Raw genomic sequence first — 23,843 nt, forward strand, 5'->3', positions numbered from 1 at the left:
GAAGGGATTGAGGGTCCCAGCTGGGAGTGTGTCTGTGGAGATTTCCCCTTTCCCCAGGCTGCAATGGGAGGGGCTGGGGCAGGCTGGGTTGCAGGAGGTGCTGGCACTGAATCTCGGAGAGGCAAGAGAGAAGCCTGCAAACGCCCAACAAGGCTGGGATTTTAACTCATGCGTGCAGAGCTCACTGGAGTAGTAGGCCATAACCTTAACCACTCGGCCACCTCATCTGAGCTGTTGGGGTTTGTTTCAAATCACCTGAAGTCAGCGCTTCAGGGAACCTTTGTGCCACTTGATGACAACAAGGGTATGAAGGTTTTGGCTTTTCACAATGTTCCCTGGGCTGTTGTACAAAGCTCAGTGCTGGTAACAAACCCAAAAGCCCCCTGGCTACATCTACCCTGCAGGCTTCTTGCGCAAGAACTGTTTTGTGCAAGAGTTCTTGTGCAAAAGGTCTTGCGCAACAATGTGTTCACACTGCCATGTGCGGTTGCACAAGAGAAGTGCTTTTCTGCAAGCGCGCCTATGGCAGTGTGGACACTCTCCTGCACAGGAAAGCTCTGATGGACATTTTAGATATACGGCTTTCTTGAGCAAGAAACCTCTGTTGACCATCCACACTGACTCCTTGTGGACGACTTCTTGCACAAGAGGGCTTATTCCTCATGGGGAGAGCAATAACTTCTGTGCAAGAAGCCCTGTTGTCCGATGCTGCACTATAAATTTACTTGCGCAAGAACGTGCCTGCAGTGTAGACGCTCTGCAAGTTTTTACACAAGAGCAGTTGCTCTAGCACAAAAAGCCTGCAGTGTAGACGTAGCTCTGCAGTGTAGACACAGCCTGAGAGAGACAAGGAAAGGAAGTGGCCGGAGCCTCCCCCCAGCAGGCTGGCCCTCAACAGGACGGGCATGTCTACACGGCACCCTCACCTCAAAGTGAGCTATGCAATGTGAGCGGGCTGCCGGGGCCCTCAGGGGAAGGTCTGTGGGGAGTTTCCAAGGCAACAACAGCTACAAAGTTTCATAATCTACACTCATGTGACTGTGATTTATTCCTCCACTAGCAAGTGTCTCTGAAGGGATGAGAAATGCAGGGCCCAGGTGCAGGGAGCCGGGTCACATTCTCCTGCCTGAGTCTCAGTCCTGGCTGCAGCCTGGCGACAGAGAGAAGAGGCCAATGCAAACAGCCCCCTGGCAGCGAGGGAGTCAGTACGTGGGTGGGTGAAGCAGGGAGCTGGGGGCAGAGTTCAGCTCTAACTCACTAGGGGTGCGTCCCATAGTTCAAAATAATCAATTCGCCTATTTTGAAATAGCTTATTTTGTAATTTGGGGCTGGCTACACAGCACTTTGAAATAAATCCCCATGCAGGGACGTCGGAATAGCGAGCCTGTTATAGCTTGAAATAAGGGGCTTGCTCTTAAGACGCGTCAGTGTGATATGAGCACCACGTCCTCTAAACCTCCGAGCTAGCTGACCCACAGGTGTGATTCTCACAAGTAGCACTCGCAGGGATGTTGTGGGCTCTGGAACAAGGTGGGTGAGGCAGCAAAACCTTTTGCAGGCAGGGGAATTAGCTCAAGTGGTAGAGCGCTCGCTTAGCATGCGAGAGGCAGTGGGATCGATGCCCACGTTCTCCAATTACAACTCTCTCCTTTAATTTCAGTGGCCCCCTCCCTCTTCCTACCTCCTCTCCCAAAAGAGACAGACCCCCCCGCCCCCCCCCCCAGCAATTGCCATGCTGCAAAGCAGAGACTGGAGATATCCAACTCACCAGCCCATGAGGCTCTGGGGTACAATGGAAAGCATGTTGGACTTCTAAGCTGTAGTGGTTAATGTGAGTCGTAGTGGTTAATGTGAGTCCAGCAAGACATTCAAAGATTGTGGGTTCAAGTCCCACCAGAGTCACTTTAGCTGCTTCCTAATTTCCAGGATGCAGCTTTTACAGACCAGTCAGTCCTTAGGCTGACACTGGGGTGGGCTGGCATCCAGGCAATTCCCAGTAAGGGTGGAGGGAAGGGCTGGTCCTTGGGGTTAGGGCTGGGGGTTGTTCTGAAAGGACCATTTCATCCCTCCTCGTCTCCTACTAGTGCTGAGCAACACTCAGGCTGTGACACGGCTGCAAAACACCCTGGACAGTAAATAATGAGCCAGACGGGTTTGTTGGCAGCTCAGTGTGCGGAGCCTTAGATGAAACATTTAAAGGTCCCTGGCTCAATCCCAGGCTTTGCCATGTCTCTGGGTGCAGCAGGGCCCTCTCTGCTCCCCTGGCCATGCTCGTGCCCTGTCACATCCCCTCATCCATCCTGGCAGCAGCCCACCTTTGCTTCTAAACCTCCCTCAGATTGGCTGCTTCTGCTTCCTTGGCTAAAGTCCCCCCCCGTGCGTGTGGCTGGCAGGGATTGCTAGAGGGATCCATTTACATGTAGCTTCACTGAAACCCCCCTCATTGGCCTGCGCCCAGGTCAGTCCATGTGTGTTAAAGGGCCTCAGGGAGCACAGAGCAGAGGGATCCCCTCAACACACACACACAGTCCCAGCCCCAAGCCTCTCCCAGATCCCGTGCCCTGACTTCTCTACCTTCCACATCCTCACCCCTGCTCTGAGCCCCCCCCACTCTCACACACTCCCCAAATCCCTGCCTTGAGCCTCCCACACTCCACATTTTAATTTCTTACAGGTACTGTCCTATCACAACCCCTCCCCCCACTTCCTGCCTTGAGCCTCCCCCTCCCTCCTGCCCAGCTCAAGGGGTGGTGCCCAATAGAACAGGCCCTGTGAGAAATGTGTCACTTTCACCCCTGGGAGCAGCTCAGCCATGCAAAGGGGCTGCCTGGGGCAGAACATTAGCCCTGGAGGGCAGGGGTGGGTGTGGCAGTGACATCACAAGGGCCTTTTGCAGCCCCTCAGCTTATTGGCTAATGGAGATTGGGAGGTGATGACCTCACAGAGAGTCCATGACAATGGCCAGGTGGGACAGGCTGCAGGGCAGGGGCCATCTCAGAGCCCCCCCATGGCTTTGCTGAAAGGAGTCTCCTTGAGATCTGCCCTTGAGGCCTTTTTGGAGCCTTCTCCTTTCCCACGACTAACTGACCTAGAAGGCCGACGTCTCTGTGGAGAAGGGAAGAGCTTCCAAGAAGACCCTTCTATGTGAAGCAGCGGAATTAGCTCAAGTGGTAGAGCGCTTGCTTCGCATGTGAGAGGTAGTGGGATCGATGCCCATGTTCCCCAATGAGGGGAGAAATTTCCAATTTTTCTTTTTGCCAGCCAGGGGGCTAAGTGGCTCCAGTAGCCCCCCTCTCCCCCAGCCCCGGTCCCCACTTCCTACTTGCTCTACCCAAAAGCCAGCCACGTTGGGGCAGAGAGCTGCTGGACACCAGCCCTCCTGGGCCAGACAGTGGCAGAAGCACTGGAGGCAGGTTGCAGGTGAGGCAGAATTAGCTGCGTTGGAAAAGTGCTGCCTTTGCGCATGAGAGGTAGCAGGATTCACTCCCATCTTCTCCCACCGGCTCTCTGGTGCTGAGGGGCTGGCCCCTTTCCTGCCGCCCCAACTCTTATTCCCACAATGCGCTTTGTGCAGGGGCCGCTGGTCTTTCTGCCAAGGTGCGTGGCTGGGAGCCAGGACTCAGGACCCTTCCTAAAATATACAAATCCCCGCCCCCCATGACCCTCTGTTCCACTCACACGGTCTGGCTGCTGCCCACATGGAGCTCAGGGGCCAGGTGGGTGACTTGCCTTGCAGCTGTGACAGCATCAGACCCCTGCCACCCGCCTGCTCAGTGTGGAGACCAAGCCCAAGGGTGGCACCTGGGACGTGAGTTACACAAAAGTCTCTTGTTCCTTGTCCAGTTCCCAAGATTGGCTCCAGATGACAATTTTTGTGGGGGTGTAGCTCAGTGGTAGAGTGTTTGACTGCAGATCAAGTAGTCCTTGGTTCAAATCTAAGTGCCCCCTTGGAAAATTTCCTTCTAGTGGAAATATTTTCCTTTCCAGTTCCATCACAATCTGGCTTTACATTGCTTGAGGTTCTTGACATTAATAAGAACCCTTAATGCAGAGCTGCTCAACTTTGGAAGCCCTCGTGGCCACAATGAATGGCATTTCACCAGGATGGACAGGGCAGGTGTCCTGAGCTGGTGTATTCTAGAAGCTGGGAATGGGTGACGGGAGGGATCACTTAACAAATGTCTGTCCTGAGGATTCCCACTGGGCAATGAGATTGGCTGCTGTTGTGAGACAGGATCCTGGGCTAGTTGGGCAACTGGCATGGCCCTGTCTGGCTGCTTTGATGTTCTGTTTGGTTTCTGTTCTTGTCCCCTCTGGGCAATGGAAAATGGACCCATGTCCTGAAGGGGACAGAAAGTGGCCTGTGAAAGGCTAGTGTAGGTAAGGAAAGAGCCTTGTTCATGTGTCACTGATGGTCTAGTGGTTAGGATTCAGCTCTTTCGCTGCTGAGGCCTGGGTTCAATTCCCAGTCAGGGAAACCAGCCTCAGTTTTCACTTGACATTCGCCAAGTCTTTCATCTTACCTCATTGTTACAGCAGCTGTGACCCAAGAGGTTCACTCAGGGCCTCTTTTCCACTTCTCCCTCACTGCCAAGACAGCACCTGCCATTTTCACAAGCCCTTCAGAAGGGGCAGAGCTGGGTGACTCAAACTGCCCCTCCCCTCTCCCATGTGGGCAGCCCTGCAGGAAGCTCTGTGGCACACACAGCACTAGCCCAGCGCAGTGTCAGGTCGGCACAAGATCCATTGGTTCAGTTTGGTTGTTGAAGGAGACAACCCAGAACTGGCTCCAGCCCCCACTCAGTAACCTGGGTTCCTGCCACAGAGACACGTCCCAGAGCAGGACGGATGCTCAGACCGACACTGAGTGTTGCTCAGTGCTGGGGTGAGACAGGGAAGGACAAAAGGGTCTAAGGGCACCTACAGCCTTTCAGAACGGCCCCACCCCCAAGTACCAACCCTGCTCAGGATCCCCAAGGGCACTGACACAGACTCCCTGGCACAGGACAATCCCAGGCCTTGGTTCTGTCGGCCAGCGGTTTACCCTCTTCTGTTTCCTGTCAGCTCCCTGTAAAATACCTCACAACGGTAGGTGAGGATGAGTAGGAATATACCCAGCTGTACTGTAGAGTGGCTGTTAGATGGGGAAAGAGAGGTGCTCCTGCCGCCTCCCCGAGCAACTCACACATTTAAGAAAACTGCGGGTGAATATCTTTACACACTTGTCATGATGGCCAAGTGGTCTAAGGGTACGTCTAGACTACCGCGTTTTGTCGACGGAAGTTTTGTCGACAGATACTGTCGACAAAACTTCCGTCGACAAAGAGCGTCCAGACACATTGAGTTCTGTCGACAAAGCAAGCTGCTTTGTCGACAGAACTCCGTAGTCTGGACGCAATGTTACAGGGAATAACACCTTCTGTCGACAGAGTTCTGTCGACAGAAGGTGTTATACCTCGTAAATGAGGTATACCAGCGTCGACAAAACTGCTGAGTTCTGTCGACGTTATGTCGACAGAACTCAGCGGTAGTGTAGACGCTGGTATAGTTTTGTCGACAAAACTAGGTAGTCTAGACACACCCTAAGGCACCAAACTCAAGGTTATGTTTTTCCCTCAGTTGGGTGTTCTGGTCTCCAAATGGGGATGTGGGTTCAAATCCCACTCCTGACATGTCTTCCGTTTTATATCTAGAGAAGTGACCTCATTTCAATGACTCCCCTGACATTGCAGGAGCCCTTGCTCAGCATTTCTCTGAGGCTGCATCTACACGGCAGCGTTCCTTGGCAATAACGGACGTTACACTGCAATAACAATGGGAGCGTGTACACAGCAATTCCATTATTTCGACGTCTGTAACGCTCCATCCAGACCAGTGGTCTGAGGAGCCAGGAGGTTTCCAGGCTGCAGACAGCCAAGCCCACAGGCAAAGACAAAGTGGAGTCGTTGGGACTTCAGCCCAGCAGGGTCTCTGTGTGGCTCCCAGACCTTTTGTTTCCCGTTTTCAGGGGCACACATTCAGCAACACTCACAGGCCACACAGCAGGGGGCTGGTTTGATGCTTCACCCCACGGCCCAGCAACGAGCCCCCAAACTTCGCCTGTTCTAAGAGCCCTGTTTGCTGTGTGAATTTTGTGTGGCTGGTGACATCACGCCTGGGCATTGGGATTATCTGCCAGTTCCCCTGGCCCTGGGGCTTTGCTGTCTTCACATCTGTGATGGCCGAGTGGTTAAGGTGTTGGATTAGAAATCCAATAGGGTTTCCCTGAAAAAGTTCTAAGCCTGCTCATAGCGAGGCCTGTGCTTTGGTCACTCCCCCTGCTAGTGTATCTCTTCTGCCAGGTAGTGCTGGCAGCAGCCAGGGCTGGGTTCGATGTCTAGGGGTTTCTCTTCATTCATCTCACACAAAACTGGCTTGAGCCCCCACCCAGCAGCCTGGGAAATCCATCCCCCCACCCGGGCACCTCGGGGAAGCGATGCTTCCCCACTTGCCAGCACAGAGTCTGAATGTAGAAAAGAAATTTTTAATGAAAGAGGGTAAGAAGTAACGTGGCATTCGCCTGGGAAAATACCACAAGCAGGGTTCAGAACCAACCCACAAATAAGTCTCGGCTCAAGTGGCTTGAGCAATGTCCTTTGCCAGTAATGTAAGTCCAGCAATGTACGTGTCCCATTCACATGCCCAAACTTTCTCTGTACCTCACTCACAGTTGCTGCCCTTGCTCAGGGCAGATAAGAGCTCAGGCGTGATTTTCAGAGTTCACCTCCCACTCTTGGAGGGAGTGGGCATAGGAGGCATCTCACCCACTCCGCTGGCCACCCGCCACTGCTCCTACTGGCTTGCCGCCAGCTACTCCCACCAGCTACCCTGCTGGCCACCTGCCACTGTTCCTACTGGCCACCCACCAACTACCTGCTCTTGCCCCTACCGTTCACCCTGCTGGCTGCTTCCTCCTGCCAGCTGCTGCTTCTATGATCGGGATCGGTCTGGCTCTGGGATAAACCCAGTGATTTCTTCTCTTTGTCAGTTTCCTTGGTGATTTCAGCTCTTGGCCCCCCACCTAGGCTAGACAAAAGATTCCAGCCCCCACTGGAATACTATTTCAAAATAACAAAGAGATTCCTTAAGGAGTCTGTTTTAGGTCTATCCTTAGAATGGGTAGTGGGGGAGGGAGAGACAGAATGAACCCGTCTCATAGCTCATGGCTGGAGGACATGTGGCCTGCTGGTTCACGCTCCTTCCCCCCACACCCAGAGTCCACTCCACTTGAGTCTGGAAGGGGAAGGCTCGCCCATCCCAGACTTTTTTCAATGACAGTGTCTCTCCTGCAAGCACTGGTGTCATATTTTACAATTCCTACAGTTAGAGATACAATGGTTTGTGACCCCACCACAGCCAAATTAGTTACAATACTCCACATTCCATTCTCACAACCAATCCTCTATAAGGCCTATAGCACTGGCTGAACTGGATTTACATAGCCACAGCCCGGATTCCTTTCCCAGCCCAGCATGAGCTGTATTTACAAATCAACAGTTGAGTATCTTGCAGGGCTAAACAACTGAAGGAGTGTGCCCACACCTAGGACTGCTCTCCCCTTTCAGCTGGCTGTATTGGAAGCAGTGTTTGAGACCCTGTTTACTTCTGTAGTGTAGACGTACCCTGAGGGAGTGGGGGTGATACAGGGGGAGCAGCTCAGACATGCCAAAGGGTTGGCCAGGAGCAGGACATGAGCCCTGCAAGGCAGCAGTGACATCATAAGCACCGTGTGCAGCACCTCAGCTCATTGGTTAGGAGGCAGTGACCTCACAGAGGGTCCAAGACAACAGCCAGGTGGGACAGGGGCAATCTGAGAATACACACTACAGGGTGTTTGAGCTGCTCCTCACGAAAAGTGGTGAGAGGGAGCCCTTGGCTGTGGGACCCACTTGTGCCTGTTGTTCAGGGTTAAATAAGTTCTCCCCCAGGAGGCTGCCTGTTCCCTTCCCACCTTGCATTGGCTGGGAATCAAATCAAGCAAGGGGCAGCAAACGCCAGGCACTGTCATGGTCTGGGCCACAGCTGTGTTCCAAGGAGGAGTCTCTGCAGGCCCTGCAGTCCATGTGGAGTAATGTGGACATTTATGCCAAATGGCCAATGGTCTTACAAAGAAAGGCCACCTCCCTCCTACCCCCACATCCTAGACCAAGTCAGAGCCAAGGTCAAGGAATTGCGGCAGGGGGATGTGAGGGAAGCTCACTGTGAAATCAGACGAGAGACAGACACTGTCAGTAAACACTCATATTGGAAACGCTCCTCTGGATGCTGGGCCCACCAGAACTGTGTGCTGCTGCCATCTGCCTGCTCCGTGGACATCTTCCCATTGCAGAGTGCGCACCGAGCCAGACTGTGACTAGACAGCCCGTCTCTGGGCACCCAGGGGCTACATCTACACTGCAGGCATCTTGCTCAAGAATTGCCGTTCTTGCGCAAAAACTTGACAAGCATCTACACTGCATGCACGTTCTTGAGCAACTAAATTTACAGCAAAACGTAGGAAAAGTGGGCTTCTTGGGAAAGAGTTATTCCTCTCCCCATGAGGAATAAACCCTCTTGTGCAAGAGCTCTTGCACAAGAAGGTAGTATGAATGGGCAACAGTTTTTTTGTGTGCAAGAAAGCCTATGGCTAAAATGGCCATCAGAGCTTTCTTGCACAAGAGAGCGTGAACACTGCCTCGGACATTCTTGCCCAAAAGCACATGGCAGTATGGACGTGCTCTTGCACAAGACGTTTTGCACAAGAACTCTTGCACAACACAGTTCTTGAGCAAGAAGTCTGCAGGGTAGATGTAGCCAGGGGTTGTTTGGGTTTCTTATCAGCACTGAGCTTTGTAGAACAGCCCAGGGAACATTGTGAAAAGCCAAAACCTTCCAGCCCTGGGTGTCCCCGGCCAGCCAGCAAGTGGCACAATGGTTCCTGGTAGTGCTGGCTTGGGGTAGGTTGAAAGAAGTCCACACAATTTAAATGAGGTGGCCCAGTGGTTAAGGGGATGGACTGTTAATCCCTTGTGCTCTGCAGGCGTGGGTTCAAATCCCATCCTCATTGGATGTTTGCAGCCCTTCCTCTTGCTTCTCCCAGATCTCTCTTCAGTTCAGTACCAGCTCCTCCTATAACCCTGCCTGCCCCAGCCCCTCCCACTGCAGCCTGGGGAAAGGGGAAATCTCCACAGAGACACTCCCAGCTGGGACCCTCAATCCCTTCTGCCCTCAAGGGGAAACCTCACAAAGGAGATTCCAGGCAGCCAGGCCATGGGGGTCTCTGACATTCCTGCAGCCTGTCACACCTGGCTGTTGCCATGGACCCTCTGTGAGGTCACTGCCTCCCAGCCAATGAGCTGAGGTCATGTAAAAGTTCCTTGTGATGTCACTGCTGCCTTGCAGGCTCATGTCTTGCCCCCAGCCAGCCCTTTGGCATGTGTGAGCTGCTCCCCTTCTGCCCCCGTCACTCAGGGCTGGTTCTGGGGCTCACACAGGGAACATCAGAGGCTGCTCAGGGGGCCACATGCCCCCAAGGTCACCTTTTAAATGTCAGGGCAAGCCAGGATCTATCCCGTCCCTTCCCCAACACCCCACCCCTTTGCTGAGCCCCTGCCCTCCCCAAACCTTTCCATGGACTCTTGGTTACTAATGGACACTCGCCACTAATGACATAATCACACCCCAGCCATTTTGCTAGGGCTGCAGCTGGGGAGAACAGTTTAATTTAAATCATTAAATGATTCAGCGTTTGAACTGTCTCATGTTAGTTGATCAAACTTCATTTTAAATAAAGGAAAACATTACGGCCAGCACAAAAGATTTCGGTGCCACACCCCTAGAGACTCTGGAACAAAGAAGACACGTGAGAAGAACCCAGCGTTCTTCCTTTTGCTGAGACATGGATGGATCTAGCTCAGGTTTCACTCAGGGGGTCTGTCTGCATTTGAAGTACCTGTGACAGCCCCTGTGCTCCTCTGCCCCTCACCAACAATGCCATCTACGTGGGGGAGAAGTTGCCCTGAGACTTGCAAAAGGAACAACCTGGATAAATTAGGGTTGTTCATGCACCCTTCAATAGCTCAGCTGGCAGAGCGGAGGACTGTAGTGTGTGTTTGGCAAGTTATCCTTAGGTTGCTGGTTCAACTCCGGTTTGAAGGAACCATTCTTTTCCCTCCAACATGGCCTTAGCAGAAAGCAGTCAAGGTGGTTACCTTGGGTCCCTGTCTTCAGAGACCTGCACTTTAATTGACAAAAGGATTGTGGGGAGGAGCTGCCAATCACATTTCTTGGGCTGCGCATGTTCTGTCCACACACAAAAGTTCTTTTGGAACAATGGCCGTTATTCCACAATAACAATGCAAGAGTCTACACAGCAATTCCGTTATTTTGAAATAATTCTGAAGTAACAGACGGCTTATTCCGACTTCTGCAAACCTCATTCTAAGAAGAATAACACCTGTTCCAAATTAGCTATTTCAAAATAAGGCCCGTGTAGCTGCGCCACTGCTGCTAGTTTGAACTAGCCCCTCCCCGGGGCCATTCTGAGTTATTCCTCCCAGGGCTCTAAATTGAGACAGCTCATCCACACTGGGGAGCCTGCCTCGGACTATTCTGAGGTTTCCTTGCAGTGTAGACGTGCTAGTTCGAAATAAGCTATTTTGGAATCACTATTCAGGACTTAGAAACCTGCAATGTGAGTTCAAATCTCAATGGGACCTCCTGGGGTGCGCTTGTTGGTGTGAGGTTTTTCACACTGCAAGCTTTTTGCACAAAATGGCCGCTCTTGTGCAAAAACTAGTGGAGTGTTTACCCTGCATGTGCATTCTTGCACAAGAAAATATATAGTAAACCATTAGAAAAGAGGGCTTCTTGCACAAGAGTTATTCCTCTCCCCATAACGAATAAGCCCTCTTGCACAAGAAGGCAGTGTGCACAGGCAAGAGGGATTTCTTGTGCCAGAAACCCCTATGGCTAGAGCTTTCTTACACAAGAGAGTGTCCACAATTCTCTTTATAAGGAGATATACCATCTCATAGAGCTGGAAGGAGCCTTGAGAGGTCAGGTAGTTCTGTCCTTGCGCTAATGGAAGCTCCAAGAACCATCCTTGACAGATATGACCCAGATACCTAAATGGTTACTTCAAGGATTAAACTCATAACCCTGGGCTTAGCAAAGTAACATTCAAACAACTGAGCTATCCTGCCTTGCTTTTAGGGCTAAAGCACACAGCCATGTGGACTTGCTCTTGCACAAGAACTCTTGCCCAAAATAGTTCTTGGGCAAGAAGCCTGCCGTGTAGACGGAGCCTGAAGTTTTTCATATTTTTTGTTTTAAAAATAGTTCAAACAATTGTTCAACGTGCCCCAGGCCTGGAATTGTGCTGCAGCTGCCTCCCTCGCAACGGTCGCTGGCTCCATGTGCACTGGCCTTCTGTCTGGGTGCTGGCAGGGGCTGAGAGGTGGCAGGTACCGATGGGTAACAGGTGCCAAGGCGCATACAGAGACGCCAGTGCCTGCATCTCTGCAAGTGACCTCACTTTGCACAGCTCAGCTTTTAGGAAACACTCTCCTCCTGTCTGCGCCTAACACCAGTGTCACTGTCTGCTCCTGAGGGGTCCTGTCTGGGGGAAATGGCAGTTCCAGGGGACACTTGCCCAGTGTTGAAACATCTCACAGGTAACATGGCAAAGAGGAAGCCAAAGAGACTCTACACCTACCAGGAAACATCACAACTGTCAACCCAGATGGGACTTGAATCCACAATCCCTGGTTTAAGAAACCATTGCTTTGTCCATTAAGCTACTGGGGCACACTAAAGATAACAGAGACAGAAATTCCCTCTTCCAAATGCACATTCCTCAATTTTTAGGTGCCAGATTCAAGCCGTTGGAAGGAGCCAGAAACACAGGGGGGGCTGATCACACCCCTCTGAAAACCAACTCTCAGGAGGCACCTCCAGCTGCCCCCAAAGTGTGGGTCACCCCACACTAGCCATGGATGAAACTCAACACGTTGACATCTCGTCTCCCTCACAAAGTCAGGGGCTTGTTCCCACAGCCGCAGCCTCAGCAGGGAGCCGCACTGGTGCTCACTGCTCATGGGGAAGGGAGCGGGTCCCACAGGATCTGGGGCTGGCGGGGAATGGGCAGTTGTCACTGAAGGGGAAGGATAAAACGCAGCCACGTTGCTGAGGGCAGGGAGAGTGGCTGGGGCTGGGCTGGCGGCACTGTGGGACGGCCCTGGGGGAGCTCTGCAATGTGACCCTGGCTCCCAAGGCAGCAAGTGCAGAATCCCCCTTCGCGAGTGCAGGAGGCTCCGACCGGCCGGGTCTGAATCCGTCTGACGGGCTGGACGACCCCGCTGCTGGAGTGTCAGAGCCCCTGTTAACCGGCCTGTGTTTGTCCCCTCCCCCACCAGGCAGGGAAGGGCCCATGCTCCCAGCAGGGAGTTACAGGCACGTCTCTCGCACTCAGAGCACTGGGACGACCATGGAGCAGGACTCACTGGCCCATGTGTGGTACCCAGGGACTTACAATGGGAGTCAGAGCCCTGCCTGGCCAGTACTAGTCATCTCTGCACCCGCTCCAGGTTTCTGGTTTCCTTCTCCCTAACGAACCTCCCCAATCAGCCTTTTCCTGAACCAGCAGTTCCATGGGTGGCCAGGGGAGGCCTCTTCTATGTCCCAGAAGGACATAGGAAAATGTGAGCAAAGGCCACAGCAAGGTACCACTGGGAGTTGAACCCAGGATTTCCTGTTTACAAGACAGGTGCTTTAGCCAGCTAAGCCATGGTGCCCTCCTTGGAAAGTTTGGTGAAACTGTTCTATTTTATGGTCCCAGACAACACCTTTGACTCCCAAAGTACAGCCATTCCCCATTTCCCTCCAGCCCTGGTGGTGTCTGGCTCCCTGGGCACAGAAGGCTACAGCTCAGTGGGCAGAGGCTCTAACATGCACATCTCCCCCAGCCGCTGGGACTGTGGAGTTGGCCTTGAGATTTAGTGTTGCTGGGGGGAGGGAAAAGTGCAGCAAACACGGATCATCTGGATTGTAAGCCCTTGGGTCTCACAGTTTGGGTTGGAGACCCCAGGTGGTGGCTCGGCCTCCTTGGGTCGGTCCCTTCCTGAGGGCACAGAATTAAGAGGGAATTCCTTTGTCCTATAGCAATCCGAATTGGCCAACGAGCAAGTCACAAATTTTTTGTTCACATATAAGTACAGGAGAACGGTCTCTTATAGTAATGATGGCCAAGTGGTTAAGGAGTTGGCTTAAAAATCCAAAAGTTTTTCCCAGTGCAGGGTTGAATCTTGCTCACACTGAGGCCTGTGTTTTGGTCATACCCCTAACAAGGGCAACAAGGTTGACTGCCAGCTGTTTGCACATCTGGACCCAGAAATATCCTGAGCCTTGGTTCTGTTAGCCAGTTTCTTTTCAGCTCACTGCAAACTGCCTCCCAGCTGTAGGTGAGGCTGAGTGTGCATGAAACCAGCGGTGCCTGACCAATGTGTCTGCTTTTCCTACCATCCCTCCATCTGTACCTGGAGTCGTCTTCCTTCAGTTGAACTTTGCCTTGTCCCCACAGCAGGAAGCCAAAGGGAGCAAAGAGCAGAAGTGCAGGATGCTGGTGGGCTGCCCTCTAGATTTGATTTAGTGAGTCTTAGTTTGACTCACTGAATCAAGTTCCAGAAGATTGATCACGGCAATTCCTCTCCAGCTGGATGTGGTTCTTGTTCTTCTGTACAGAACAGCCAATGGGCGTTCAGATCTCAGCCTTGCTCAGTTGATGGGAATAGAAACCAGACACCCAGCAGGTTTGAGCTGGTTTCAGTTGAGGGACCCGTCTGCCTGGTTTACATGCATTGGCACAAGAACACATGAGGGGTTTGCTGACATTTTAAGAATCCCTGTTCAATAGAAATCCATGATTGACCCCCCTGGAGGTGCAAACGTTTCACTTAGGATAATCAACTTTTTAAGGGGGCACTTTAGATTGAACCAAGGACCTCTACAATCGGCACTCAAACACTACCACTGAGTTACACCCGACAGTGGTTGTACGGTTCAGCCCAGTGTTGGGAACTTACCACCTGGCAGCACTGCCTGCATGAGCAGGTGGTGCCTGTAGGAGCAGATTGTCATGCTGAAGCGGGAAGACCAGGAACTGGCTCTAAGGCAGGGTTACAACACTGCTAGAATCCTCCTCCTCATCCTGGAGCTACAGGTCATCAGCGTTGTCATCCTGAAGCTGCAGCTGCTGCTGCCCAGGTGTCTCCCTCACAAACTCCACAACCATCCTTGGACAAAGTCCTGGTCCCACTGCCTCATGTCAGGGGCCTCAGTAGCGCTGGGGGGTGGCTCCAGGGGGAGAAGCTGGTTCAGGGGAACTTGAGCTGCTGGGCCACTGAAGCAGGCCACCAGCAGCAGCCTCTGTGCAGGGCGCACATGCTCCAGGCCTCCAGGTCATATTGAGTCTCCCCATAGCCTGCCCATAGCCTGCCCCCCAGCTGGTGCCTTGAGGTAGCCACTGCAGCAGCAGGAATTTGGGCATCAGTTCCCCTGCTTTTGGGGACAGGAAGCCAGGCCCAGGCCCTTTTAGCCACTGCAGCTGTACAGGCTGGAGCCTCCTCCTACCAGATCTCTGCCCTACTTCCTGCAAAGCTCGCTCACATTTTTGCTTGTTTCTGCTTCCCTGTCCCTAGCAGGCAGCCAAAGGAAGGGAAGTCACCAAACCAAAGACCCCTGTGGCCAGCATGGGGCTTGAACCCATGACCTTGGGGTTATTAGCACCACACTCTAACCAACTGAGCTAGCTGGCCTACAAAAAAGCAGCTCACCAGTGGCCCTTTCAAGAAAGGCACCTCAGGCAGCAGCAGAGACGTCTCTGCAGCTGCCAATGGCTCTTCTCTGACAGGGCCACTAGTGACTCACTGTGACGTGGGCTGGCTAGTCCAGCTGGTTTGAGGGTTGGTCAAGGTGGCTGGCGGCCGGCAGACCCAGGGCAAAGAGGCAGCCGGAATCTCTTGCTGCCAGCACCTTGCCTCCCAGCTTCTTCCCTGCCAGCAGCAGCAGAGTCCTGAGCGCTGCCCTTCACACCATGGGACCAACCTCCCCTCACTCAACTGGGCCAAGCTGGTGCCCAGCTCATGCCCACTGGGACCTGCTTTACTTGGGTTCCTTCCACCCAGAGCCCCCTTCTTCTCCTGGGCTGTGAGGAGCATCACTGGGATACTGTCTCATATCCCAGCACAGGGCCATCTCTCCAGTGACAGGAGACGGGGCTGGTTTCAAGATTTCTTTTAGTGCAGCAGCAAACAAGGGGAGATGGAGGAAAATCAACCCCGTTGGCAAGCTTTGTGTGACAGGAGGGGTGTGAGCTGGGGAGCCCGCCCCCCCAGAAGGGGCATTTGGGTGAACCCAGGGGCAGCAAGAATTCAGGCCCCCTAGGTGAATGCATTGGGGACAATGTGTGAGCCCTTCCATAAGCATTTTCTGCTCCCACTGGGAAAGGCAGCTGGGCAGGACCAGCCTGCAGCCCACGTCCCTTTCAGTCCCAGGTGTAGGAGGTAACAGAGAGGAGAGGAAAGTCCATGGCCAGAGCCTCCTCCCAGCAGTCTGGCCTGGCACAAAATATGCATGATGGAGCCTCTCCCAGCAGGGCTATGGCCTGTTCTCTGCAAAGTGCTCAGCTGTTTCATTTTTCTGCAGGCCCATTGTATGTGTCCCTGGTGGCTTCATTTACAGTTTTCAATCTTTACATTTGCATCCCTTCTTGGAAAGAGGGTGCAAGTGTAAACATACCCTACGTAGCTAGAGTTGGCTTCCTTCAGTTGAGCCTGGCTGTGTCCCTACTTCAGGAACCCAAAGGGAACAAAGAGCAGAAGTCCTAGAAGCTCGTGGGGTACCCTCTGAATTTGATTTAGTGAGTCTTAGTTGGACTTGCTAAATCAAACTCCAGAAGATTGATTGTGGCCATTCCTCCCCCACTGGGTGTGATTCTTGTTCTTCTGCACAGCACAGCCCAGGTAGACCAAGGACCTTCAGATCACACCCTTGCTGAACTGATGGGAATAGAAACCAGACACAGCAGATTTGAACTTGTTTCAGTTGAGATGGGTTTGCCTGGTTTATGTGCATTGACACAGGAACACATTAAGGCTACGTCTACACTGGCACCCTTTTCTGGAAATGCTTAAAATGGAAAAGTTTTCCATTATAAGTATTTCCGGAAAAAGCGCATCTACATTGGCAGGATGCTTTTCCGGAAAAGCACTTTTTCGGGAAAAGCGTCCGTGGCCAATGTAGACGTGCTTTTCCGCAAAGAAGCCCCGATCGTCATTTTCACGATCGGGGCTTTTTTTGCGGAAAAGACTACTCTGCTGTCTACATTGGCCATTTTCCGGAACAGTTTTTCCGGAAAAGGACTTTTGCCTGAACGGGAGCAGCATAGTTTTTCTGGAAAAACACTGACAATTTTACAGTAGATCATCAGTGCTTTTCCAGAAATTCAAGGGGCCAGTGTAGACAGCTGGCAAGTTATTCCAGAAAAGTAGCTGCTTTTCTGGAATAAATAGCCCAGTGTAGACACAGCCTAGGGGTTTGCAGTAATTTAGAAATCTCTGCACAGCAGAAATTCAGAATCTGATGCAACGGTTTCAATGAAGTTGACCAACCTTTCAGCAGGCACTTGGAGTTGAACCCAAGAACCACTTTGCCTATAGGTACTCGACCACTGAGCTACACCCCCATTACACTTGCTTGCTTGCATCCAGTGTTAGGAAATTAGCCGTTGGCAGCACATTCTGCAGGAGCAGGTGGTGCCTTGCACACATGGTGGGGGGAGGACGGCCCTCTATGGGGTCACACATGTGTGGTGTCCCCCAACCTACAATCAGCATGACACGTCATGATAGCGCATCACCCCCTGTGCTCCCGCCTGCCCTGTGTGTGTTGCAACCTCACAGCACTCACCTGATGTTCCCTCCCGGTTGCCCAAAGACATTTGGGAGGCCTCCTTCATCTGGAGGACCAGTTCCAGGGGGAGGGTCACAACATTCCTGGAATCCTCCTTCTCTTTATCCTGGAGCTGCTGGTCAGCAGGTTTGTTGTCCTGAAGCTGCGGCCGCTGCTGCCCAGGTGTCTCCATCCCAGACTCCACAACTGTCCCTGGAGACAGGGTTCCCCAATCCCCAGGACTTGGTCCAGTTCCTCACAGTATGCACAGTGCTAGGGTGCTTCTCCAGTGCAGGAGCTGCGCTCACGGGTCCTCACATACCCCTGCTGCAATTCCTTGACCTTGGCTCTAACTTGGTCTGGGGTGGGTGGAGGTGGCCTTTCTTTGGCCATAAATATCTGCATTCCTCCAACTGGACTGCAGGGCCTGCAGAGACTCCTCCTTGGACCACAGCTTTATCTCTGGCCCCTACCATGAGAGTGCCCAGCACTTGCTGCCACTTGCTTGCTCCTGCGATGTATCCCTGGAAGGGCCAGAGGGGTCTCTGGGGGCTTGTGCCTGTGACATGGCTCTCCAAGAGGCTGGAAGCGCTCCATCTTAGCCGACTGGATAGCGAAATTATACTAAAATAATTGGTTAAGGTAGAACTAAGCGATACTTGAATTTCTCTTTATAAACTGGGGTCCAAGAAGGAGACCAGCAAGAAGAAGAAAAGGGGAGAAGAGAAGAGGAAGGAAAAGGCAAAGGAAGATCAAGAAGGAGGAGGGAAGACCTTGAAGCAGAACTCACTTCCAAGGCAGCCTAAGAGCAGAACGGCCGGGACTCCTCTGCACAGCTGTTGCAATGGTTTGCTGTGTGAACTCTGTGGCAGGTGACATTACGGCTGTGCTCTGAGATTATTTACCAGTTTCCCTGGCTTTACTATGCCCACAGCTGTGATGGCCGAGTGGTTAAGGCATTGGACTTGAAATCCAATAGGGTTTCCCTGTGCAGGTTCAAATCCTGCTCACAGTGTGGCCTGTGTTTTGCCCACACCTCTTCCTCAGGCAGCAAGGGCCTCTGTGAGTTACCAGCAGTGGGGCTGTTACTGTTGTCATCAGGACTGGATTAAGGGGTGAGCTAGTGGGGCAGCTGCCAGCAGGCACTGCGTGCCTTGCTCCTGGCAGACTACAGCAGCTGCCCTGGGACTGAAGCTGCATTAACCTCCACAGCACCTGTCAGCAGTGCCCTTCACAATGCAGCTGTGGGGCTCTGCATGGCCTGCCCCAGAGGACCCTGGGTTGCACGCCAGTGGTGGTGGCAGGGCCAGGCTGGGCAGCACAAGAGCATCCTGCTACCACAAGCTCCATGCATGGAGGGGGAGGGGCTGTATATGCACTGTGCACCCAGGGTGGAGCCGCACATGCACCGTGAGCCCGGGGGCAGTGCCACATGCCCGGAACACTAGAATGGCTCAGGGCGGCCATTGTCAGCATCTAACTAATTGCACCATTAGGCCATGTCTTTACTCAAGTGGAGATTTCTGCTGCAATCCATCTCCCAGAGTTTGATTTAGCAAGTCTAGATAAGACTCTCTAAATCAAACCCAGAGGGCACCTGCACCAGTACACACTGCTCCTGCTCTTTGCTGCCATCCTACTTCCACTGTGAGGGCACCAGCAAACTCAACAAAAGGTAAAACCAACTCCAGATATGTGTTGGGATATGGTGGAAAGAAGAAACACATTGGCCTCACCACAAGGCAACACTGGGAGTTGAAACCAGCATCTTCTCTTTACAAGGCAGGTGCTTTAGCCAACCAAGCCATGGTGCCTTCCCTGAAAGCAGCCCTCAAACTGTTCTACTTTATGGCTCCAGACACCCCCTTCCCATTCCAAAGTGCATCCGCTCACCGTTCCCCTCCAGCTCTTGCCATGACTCAAGGCCTGCGCAGCCCAAGACATTTGATTGGCAGCTGGTACCCAAAACCTTTTTGTCAATTGTAGCACCAGGCCCCAAAGGGACAGACCCAAGGCAGCCGCCTGGTCCTAAGACCGGGCCTGCAGCCAGGGGGAGGAAAAGAATTTCTCCTTTGAGCTGGAATTGAATCAGCAGCCTAAGGACACTTGCCGAGCACCCGCTACAGGCCTCTGCTCTGCCAGCTGAGCTATGGAAGGTGCCTGGGGCAGGCTGCTTTGCCCAGGTCAGCAGAGCAGGGAGAATGACGCCTTCCTAGCCCAGCCCCCTCCCCATCCCATCACTGAGGGAACTTCCCCGCAATGCCAGCCCCATGCTCAAGGGCTTTATAAAAGGGCCAGGACAAAGTAGCTCCCCACTTACTCCTACTGAGCCTCTGCCAGAGCTGCCCCTCCTCAGGCTCTGCCTTGTCACCAGACAGACCCTGCTCTGCTGCAGCCCCCTCGCTCTGTCAGAGTCACTCCTGGAGCTGGTGGGACTAGACAGCTGCTGTCCTATGGGATGTGGCACTTCTTGGGGAACCATCTCTCAGTTCCCATGGGGAAAAAACAAGCCAGGGCTTCCAATCAACCCTCAGAAGTTCACAATTCTAAACCCCAGCTGGGACTGAAACCCACAACTCCTGGCTCTAGAGGCCAGTGCCTTGTCCATTAGGCCACTGGGGCGAGACAAAAAGCAAGGAGATGGGACAGAAATTCTCTGTCCCAAAGGCTCACCCCTCACATTGGCTGGGCAGACACGACCCTCCTCTCTACCCCAGCAGACACGTCTGCAGCCCCTGGCAGGGAGGCGGCTGGGCAGGTCGTGGCAGAGCTGATCCCGGGCTGGCAGCAGTGCAGGCTGGTCGGCCACAGCCCTGGGAGAGCAGCTGGGGGGCTTGGCTGTGGGGCGACGGGCCCGTGTGCTCTGCTGCTCACTGACGAGCTGGCTGCCCAAGTGCCCTCACAGACGCTTCTTCAATCCCCATCCCCCTCAGCCGCCCACCCCCAACCTGTTCCAGCACAGCCTGCCCCACCTCCCCCCACAAGGCTTCAACAGGGGCCTCTGTCCCAGGGAGAATGGGGAGCCCCTGCCCCCGGCACCCTCCCCCCTGCTGCTGCTCCCAGCAGAGCAGAGGACTCACCCGACACAAATAAGTGCCTCTGTCCCCCCTAGCACCAGCTGCTGGGTTCCCTCCTGTTTAGCTGCCTGGCCCCAGGTAAGGTCACATGAGACTGCTCATATCACCCCCTCAGCACGGAGCCCTGGGCAGCCGCCCTGCTCGCTCAGGTCTCAGGCTGGCAGGGCCTGCAGGGATACTGGGTTTGAATGACAAGGTGTTGGAGCAGTTTATTAAAAGGCTTCTTCCTTGGCAGGGGCATTGTGCTTTTGGATTGGCTGTTTCTTGGATGCCTGGTGCTTGCACATGCAGCTGGGCTTTAGCAAATCAGAACGATGCAAGTCGTGAGCAACCCAGAGCTTCTGGAAATGGGAGTGGAGTAAAAAGTACAATATTGTCTAAAAAAAACCAACTTGATTAAATGTCAAAATGTGACAAAAATAAATGACTTGAGTAAAGTACAAACACCCAAAAAAGGTCTTGAGCAGTGTGATCAAGTATTTCTACTTAGTTATTTTTCACCTCTGCCCGGCAGGCAGGGGTTCCTGGCCCCTTGCTGGTCTGCAGACTGGCAGTTTGTTACCACTGACTTAGAGGAGCCCCAGGAACTGCAGTTTCAGGAAGAAACAGCAGGACATGGCCGCCAGGCCTGGGTGCGGGCAGACTGGCAGTTGCTGCAGCAAGTCAGGGGCAGGAGACCCCACTGATGGGGGGAGGCAGCCCCACCAGCAGACACAAGGCTGGGCCAGCATATGCGGGGAGCTGTTCGACTGTGTTTCCCTGCTGACATGGAGCTGGGTTGCCAGGTGTTCAGTTTTGAACCAGACAGTCCAGGATTTTAGCTTTCTGTTCAGGAAACAAACTGAGAAAATAGAAATAGAAATGACCGGTATTTTCTAAATAACAATAACAATAATGTCGATTGTGGTGTCATGTCAAGTGTGTCCGGTATTTTTGTAGAAACCATTTGGCAGCCCTAGGGAGCCCAGGTGACAGGACACCTCCTAGTACTCAGTGCTGCTAGCAACACCCTCACACAGCTCCCCCCACCATGGGACAGGCAGGAGGGGGACAGAAGGAGGGACAAAGGCTAAGGGCCTTGTCTGACCTCACACAGCCAGCCTGGGGCAGCGCTGGACACAGGACCCCTATGCCCTGACTCTGAAACTCTCCCTCAGTCTGGAGTTTCACACCCTGACAGATTAGAATAAAGTATCTCAAAGGAACTACAGCCCAGCCTAGGGATGGCTCAGAAGCACAAAAACACAGAGAGACTCAGGAGCTGCTCAGAGACAGCCACTGGCAAGAAGCAGAACAATTCCCCAAGCAGTGGACTGGTTCATTTGCTGGGACTTAAGTCCTGCTTCTTCTCCTGATTACTGGCTCCTGCTCAGCCAGTCAGAACTGAAACTCTAATCACAGAGCACTAGAACTAGCAGGGACCTTCACAGGTGAATTCCAGTCCCCTGCCCTCATAGCAGGGCAAAGTACCCTCCAGATCAATGTCTCTCCAAAGCAGGGAACTACCAGGAGTGGGGTTTGAACCCACGCAAACAAACATTTATTGAATCTTAAATCCAACACCTTAACCACTCAGCTACCCTGGTAATGCTGGGAAAAGCGGAAGGGTGAAAGTTCTCTTTCCAAACAGCCTAGGGACTCGCTCTCAGAGCATCTGCCCATCCCATCTCTGTGCCAGGGCTTCCCACCGTGAGGGTGAGAGAGCCGCCCCTTCCCGCCCAGTGAGGAGGGAAGCAGGGAAAAGGGAAACTAAACAAGAGAAAACCCAACGTCCCCAGGGATTCCAAGGGACAAAGGCCTGGGGGGGAAAATACCCCCCCACATTCACCCAGTGTTTTCCCTGCCTTGCATTCGGCCAGCCCCCAGGGATCAGGCCAGTGTTTCCAGCCTTTGTGTTTATCTACCATTGACAGGCAAACCCATTCACAAACGTGTGCCAGACCAATAACATTATATTTACATATCTGCATATACATTATGCAAATAACAAATATGCAAATATGGAAATAAACTGTTGCCAGTCCCTAACAGATCAGTGTTTGCAGATATCTACACTTAAAAAAAATCATGGAAGAAATTCCCCTCAGGCTGCTAGAGGGGGCAGCTCCTCCCCCCGGGGGACTGGTGTCTGCAGAGGGAGGGGTGCAGGGAGAGGCACCCACTGAGACGGGGCATTTGGGACACCCTGGTTATAAACTTGAGAAATTCTGTTGGGGGCAGAGGAGTTGGTGCCCCCAAGTGCTCCCACCAGTCACCTCTGCCCTTCCCCCTCCCCGCCCGATGGGGTGAGGGAGCTGCCTTTGTATCTCCCTCCTCTCCTTCTGTACAAGCCCTGCCCTGTGTCTCCCCTTTCCCAGCCAGGCTGCTGGGGCTTGAGGCTTAAGCCCGAGCTGTCGGCCTCAGCGGGACTTGTTCCTTCCCCCTCTCCTGCCTTGCTGCCTCCTTTGGCCAGCAGCACTCGGGGCAGCCGGGAGAGCCGGCACCAAGGGCAGAGGAGGCCAAGGCACAAGCCCCTCAGAGGGGACAGGCCTGAGGCCTCTGGCTTGCCCAGGCTCACATCAAGGGGGTTTCTGTGGTGCTGGGCGGGGGAGGGAGGCCAGGCCCAGGCCGGTGGGAGAAGGGGCAGCGCCTGCCAGGGCAGCAAGGGGAGCTGCAGGGAGCGAGACGCGGTGTTTCTGCCTGGATCACTCAAGGGTCCTTCTGCGGGTGAAGCGCCTGTGACACCCCTGTGCTGCTAGGTTCCTCTGCCCCTCCCTGGGAGGCCGGCCCCTTCCGGGGGCTCTTGCCCTGGCACTCATGGGAGGGCCAACATAGGCAAATCAGCCTGCCCCATGCACCTTCCATAGCTCAGCTGGCAGAGCAGAGGCCTGTAGCAGGTGCTTGGCAAGTGCCCTTAGGTTGCTGATTCAACTCCAGCTGAAAGGAGAGATTCTTCTCCCTCCCCCTGGCTGCAGGCCCGGCCTTAGGAGGTGCCCTAGGGGTTTGATTTAGTGAGGCTTAGCTAGACTTGCTAAATCAAGCTCTGGGAGATGGATTGCAGCAGCGATCTCCACCTGAGTGAAGACATGGCCTAATGATGCAATTAGTTAGATGCCGACACTAACAGCCCCACTGCTGGTGACTCACAGAGGCTACATCTACACTAGAAGTTTTCTCCTTAAAAAAATATGTTAATGAGGGACTCAATTGCACGAGTCATGATCTCATTTGTAGATTTTCTGCCAATGGGATTGTTGTGCAAAAACAAGCCGTGAGAACATTTTTTTTGCACAAAGCCCCCATTTTTCACAAGATTCTTATGCCCTCCCAAAAGAGGTATCCTGATCTTGCAGAAAATGGGGGATTTGCACAAAAAGAAAACTTCCACACTGCTTGTTTTTGCACAGCAACTCCAGCACAAAATCAGTTTGCCAGAAAATATGCAAATAAGATCATGACTCATGGAAATTAGACCCTCGTTAGCACCTTTTTTGCTGAGAAAATTCATAGGGTAGCCATAGCCAGAGATTCTGGTGCTGATCATGCAATAGAAGCACATTATGTTTAAACAGCTGCCGTATGAACGTACCTGAAAGTCACAAGGATCAATGATCTGTGTGAAAGGCAGGTGGCCAGTAATTAGAGCCCCAGGTATGTTGTGTGCACAAAGGAAGGTAGGAATGTGCACCAGGCAGTCTGATAACGGTGTTTAGTGTGTGTTTGTAACAGGCTCCTGCCCATCTCCGGTAGATTTGGGCAACTCCTCCACCAATTGCAATACACACTAGGCCGTTCCTCCCCAGCTGGGTGTGGTTCTTGTTC

General features: G+C 53.1%; 6 non-coding genes across 6 annotated transcripts; 3 read left to right on the forward strand and 3 right to left on the reverse strand.

Moving 5' to 3' along the window:
- The first annotated feature begins 3,876 nt into the window (after window positions 1-3,876).
- Window positions 3,877-3,948, forward strand: TRNAC-GCA (transfer RNA cysteine (anticodon GCA)). The gene has a single exon. It is a non-coding gene; the product is annotated as a tRNA-Cys (tRNA).
- Window positions 3,949-4,405: 457 nt separating this feature from the next.
- Window positions 4,406-4,477, forward strand: TRNAE-UUC (transfer RNA glutamic acid (anticodon UUC)). Its single transcript has one exon. It is a non-coding gene; the product is annotated as a tRNA-Glu (tRNA).
- Window positions 4,478-12,738: 8,261 nt separating this feature from the next.
- TRNAT-CGU (transfer RNA threonine (anticodon CGU)) lies at window positions 12,739-12,812 on the reverse strand. The gene has a single exon. It is a non-coding gene; the product is annotated as a tRNA-Thr (tRNA).
- A 1,945-nt stretch (window positions 12,813-14,757) lies between these two features.
- TRNAI-AAU (transfer RNA isoleucine (anticodon AAU)) lies at window positions 14,758-14,831 on the reverse strand. The gene has a single exon. It is a non-coding gene; the product is annotated as a tRNA-Ile (tRNA).
- A 3,067-nt stretch (window positions 14,832-17,898) lies between these two features.
- TRNAS-UGA (transfer RNA serine (anticodon UGA)) lies at window positions 17,899-17,980 on the forward strand. The gene has a single exon. It is a non-coding gene; the product is annotated as a tRNA-Ser (tRNA).
- A 3,565-nt stretch (window positions 17,981-21,545) lies between these two features.
- TRNAL-UAA (transfer RNA leucine (anticodon UAA)) lies at window positions 21,546-21,628 on the reverse strand. Its single transcript has one exon. It is a non-coding gene; the product is annotated as a tRNA-Leu (tRNA).
- Between the last annotated feature and the right edge of the window lie 2,215 nt (window positions 21,629-23,843).

Source organism: Pelodiscus sinensis, chromosome 28 (genome assembly GCF_052426305.1).
Source record: "Pelodiscus sinensis isolate ZL-2025 chromosome 28, ASM5242630v1, whole genome shotgun sequence".
NCBI lineage: Eukaryota > Metazoa > Chordata > Testudines > Trionychidae > Pelodiscus > Pelodiscus sinensis.